This window comes from Hemicordylus capensis, chromosome 2 (genome assembly GCF_027244095.1).
Source record: "Hemicordylus capensis ecotype Gifberg chromosome 2, rHemCap1.1.pri, whole genome shotgun sequence".
NCBI classification, from domain to species: domain Eukaryota; kingdom Metazoa; phylum Chordata; class Lepidosauria; order Squamata; family Cordylidae; genus Hemicordylus; species Hemicordylus capensis.
Window position 1 is genome coordinate 341905618 of NC_069658.1, and position 4555 is coordinate 341910172.

The 4555-nt window shown below is 46.7% G+C and overlaps 1 long non-coding RNA gene across 1 annotated transcript; it reads right to left on the reverse strand.

Moving 5' to 3' along the window:
- Positions 1 to 1737: 1737 nt before the first annotated feature.
- On the reverse strand, positions 1738 to 4066 carry LOC128347683 (uncharacterized). The gene is made up of 2 exons (XR_008317656.1): positions 3317 to 4066; positions 1738 to 1897 (listed from the first exon to the last, which is right to left on the reverse strand). It is a non-coding gene; the product is annotated as an uncharacterized LOC128347683 (long non-coding RNA).
- Between the last annotated feature and the right edge of the window lie 489 nt (positions 4067 to 4555).

The window sequence follows — 4555 nt, forward strand, 5'->3', positions numbered from 1 at the left end:
GTTGTGGAGGACAGCAAAGAGCAAGCTATCACCCAGCCTGTAGGCACCCCTCCCCCTCAGGGTCACAGGGACATTTTCCCCACCTTATTCAATTGTAGCTATGCCCCTGAAACACCTGTTTCCATTTCAGCATTGGGTGGGAATCTATCCCTTTAAGAGCACAAGAATTCTGCCCAAAGAAACCAAGTTGTTCTAGTAAGAACTAATCAGCCGACTTTCCTTTCACTGTCTCTACATCTGGACTAAATTTGGTGCAAATTGAGGTCCACAAGTTAGATCTCTTGCACCCAAATGTTAATGCAACTGCCATCTTGGATCGGGGTGGATGTCATCATTACAAACTGCACCATTGAGGTGTCCTTGTGTGTCACTCACTATAGCTGTTCCAAATTTGGTTCAAACTGGTTAGACAGTCCTCACATTAGTGCATTTGTGTCTCAAAAGTTTATGCATCCTCCATCTTGTATTGGGTGGGTGACATCATCACAAACCACACCATTGGGGCATCCCCATGTGTCCATTCAGCTGTAGCAAATTTAGTTCAAATCAGTTAAGCAATTCACAAGTTAGCTCATTTGCACCTCAAAGGTTTATGGTTCCACCATCTTGGATCAGAGTGGATGACATCATTACAAACTACGCCATTGAGATTTCCCTGTGTGTCCCTACAGCTGCAGCAGATTTGGTTCAAATCAGTTAGGTGGTTCACAAGTTAGCCCACTTGCGCTTCAAAAGTTAATGTGCCCGCCATCTTGGATTGGGGTGGATGACATCATCACAAACTATGCTGTTGAGGTGTACCTACAACTGTACCTGATTTGGTTCGTATTGATCCAGGCATTGCTAAGTTGATGGGGCAGGGACACATGGACACACACACAGAATGCGGGGTGATCAGGGGCATAGCCACCATTGTGTGAATGGGTTCAAAGAACCCGGGCCACCAATGAAAAGGGCCACCAAAGCCCCACACAAAGGGGCATGGCCCAGGCTGCCAAGAGCCTGAGCAAGCTCTCAACTTGTTATTTCAGGCAGTGCTGGCTGCCCAATTGGATGTTTTCCCCTTTCTCTCCCTCTCTGGAAGGAGAGGAAGGGGATAATGTCCAATCGGGCAGCCAACATTGCCTGAAATTAAAAAAGAGAGAGAGTTCGCCTGGGCTCTCGGTAGCCCAGGTGGGAGTGGGGAGTTTGCTCTGGGCTCCTCTGGAGCCTGAGCCATGCCCCCATGCATGTGACATCACATGCATGGGAATAACTGGAGGGGGCTGCCAAGCGGGGCTGACCCAGGCCGCCATTCAGCTGGCTCCGCAGCTGGGGGTGATCTCATAAGCCTACTGGAAAGTAGGCTAAAAATGGCAACTCATTCTCAGCCTTCCTCCTTACTTGCCCCACCCCTTAGATAATCTGTTGTACAAATATAGCCTGTTGGTCATGCCAGGCTATCAATATTTCAAACCTTTCTGCAACTGGAAGCTGAGAACATAGCACTCTTATATGGCAAAGACTGACATTATTAAAAAAATGCTTAGAGTATAAACCAGCCAAAACTTAAGCATTTCCAAATCAATTTCAGTGTGAGAGATTTAAGTACGCGTCTAGCTCTCCCACTGAAATCAATGAGACATGAAAGATTTTTTAGTGGGTGGCTTGTATGTTATACATGAAGTTTCCAAACCGCCTTTCCACTGAAAATCCCCAAAATGGTGAAAAACATTTAACAGCAAATTTTTTAAAAAGGAAAAACAAATAAAAAATAAACACAGTGAGGACTGGGCTGCAAGCTTAAATCCAACAGAGTGTTGTTCAGGCGGTGGTTATAGAAGTAGGACTGCTACTACCACTAGTCTCAAAAGGACTAGGATCACTTCAGACAGCAGGAGTCAGACACAAAGGACTACTGGAAAAGAGTAAAGGAAAAATAAGGATCGGGAAGATGAATCATCTTTGACTAACCCATCCATTTAGATAAACAAGGATTTAAGCAATGTTGATTGCAAGCCTGCATACGTAAGCGCCTTGACAAACAGATGCATATTTCTGTCAGTGTAATCGTGAGGTAACATTCAGTGAAATAGCCTGGGATTACACAGCTTTTGAGTAACTATAAATTTTCTGTGAAAGGAAATCGGGCCTAAGAGACCAAAGAAAAATAGTAGTTTAATGGTATGCACATGTGCAAAATTTTACTGAGACTGTATGTAGGCTAGTAGCTTAACATTGCATACAGTTATAAAAATGTTGTTTGCTCTCCAATGAATAATATCATGCAAGAACTACAGTCATATCCAAAAGACACATTAGTCAATACATTTACATTAGCTTAATTTGCATTTCCTTATTTTTGTATCTTTAAGTTCATAAAAGCACCTATTTGTGCAGCCAGCTGACCTACCAAAATGAGAATATATTGACTTGTGCTCTCTTCTGTTTGGGAAGCTAGGAAGTTAGAGGGAAGCTTTTATAAAAACAGAGACTGAATAATAATAATAATTATTATTTACATTTTATATCCCGCTCTTTCTCCAAGGAGCCCAGAGTGGTGGACTACATACTTAAGTTTCTTCTCACAACAACCCTGTGAAGTAGGTTAGGCTGAGAGAAAAGTGACTAGCCCAGAGTCACCCAGCAAGTGTATCATGGCTGAATGGGGATTTGAACTCAGGTCTCCTCGGTCCTAGTCCAGCACTCTAGCCACTACACCACGATGGCTCTCTAGAACAAGCAAATATCAGAGAGATAGTGCTAGTCTGTTAAGCAGCATCGGAGCCCCTTCCGAAAGGCTCCACTTGCAGCGGGCACATGACACGGCTTTCTCTCTTTGGCTGGCTCCCTGCCAGACTATTTACCTCCAGCCTGCACCAAAGAGGTGTGGCTTATCCATTAGCCAGCAGCCACCCCCAGTCAAAAGCCCCCCCCCAATGCTTATTTCAGCAAGCTTCTTCTAGCCCTCAGTGCCCATGAAAGACATACCTTTCATTATTAGGTATATAAAAGCCGTGAGCAAATGTCATCTCCCCACTTTACACAGCTGTAACAATTCATATCAATGCCCTCTGTCAACAAGTATAATGGAAGTGGTCCTGTTTAGCCCATTTCTTGGCTAGACTTTCCTCAGACCCTCCTTGGCTCTAAGCAAACTATTCCATTTAATGCCACCTCCTCTTGTGCCCAGACGGTTAGTTGGAGCCTGTATTGCCTGCTCATATGGAGCAGCAAATCATTATGCTAATAGGAAGCCTGATCCTTCCTCCACATCACAGCCCTGCTGGTATTTTTTTTTTTTTTTAATAGTTAGCAGCCTTGTTCTAGCTTGTACCTTCTGTTATCGCTGCAGAGTAGGTCTCTTTCTACTGCTGAAAATCACTTGCTCTTGATGGGCATTCTGATGCTTATGGGCAGCCGGCCAGTGTTTAAAGAGGGAGCTTCCGTTGGTTTCCTACTAGTCAGGCACTCAGCGGGAGATTTTCATTGCCTCTCATGGATGCTATTCTCAGACCCTCCTCACATGTTCTGCTCGAAGCTGAGCTCACCGCCTTCTGCAGGTGTTCCAGTGCTCCTTACGAAGCTTCCTCAAACAGCTCCTGTGGTGTTACAGTTTGTACTAATGCACCGAAGTCCCAATTCTGTTCACACATGCCCCAGGATTTTTGTTCCTTCTGCCATATCTCCCGGCCTTGTAACTTTTTAAGGAGTGGCCCAATACATTTTGCTGCCTGAAATGAAGACAGTATGACTCCTCCTCCCATCTGTAGATGGGTGCTCAGCAATGCATTCTCAGGCCATGCTACCTACCAAGCCAGCAGCTGCAGCAGCGGCAGCAGCATGCAAGCAATCTTAGAGCCCTTTCTCACGATCTGTGAGAAGGGCTTGGCGGGTAGGCAGGGAGGAAGATTTCATCACCTTACCTTCCCCCAGATGATCCACGGAGGGTACTGCGTATGCAGACACCTTTCTTTCTTTCTTTCTTATTAAATTTCTACCCCCTCCCAAACTTATGTCTCTGTGCACTCAGATGACCCTGCACGACCTCCAGCAATGCGGAGGGTCAGGGGCTGGAACGCATTGCTCCACCCCACCCGGAACTCCCATAATGCACCGCACGAGTGCATTGTGGGTATCATCCGGCACCATCCAGGAGCACTGCAGTCTGCCAGCCCCGGCTGTAAGCAGCCAGGACTGGCAGGCGATCGGAAAAAAAATGGGGCTAAGGGGAGCGCTTGCACCCTTAACCATGTTTAAGCTGTGAGCTCTGCAGGCAGGTTTGCTTCTGCGGAGGCGCCTGCAGTCGCTTGCCTCCCGCTGCTTCTCATGAGCAGCCAAGAGCAGGCTTGGCTGCCTTAGCCCGTTCTTAGCTGCTTGTGAGAACAGCCTCTTAGACCTCTTCCTGCCAAGTCAGGCAGTGGTAGCAGGGGCATTTCTCACTCACATGGGAAGGGGAGAGAGGAAAGAAGAGGCATGTCCCAGTGTGCGAGGAGAGGAAATAAACAGCGTGCCCCAGTGTGGCCAGGAAGGGTAGTGGCAGTGGGTGGCCGGGTGTGTGTGTGGGATGGTAGGA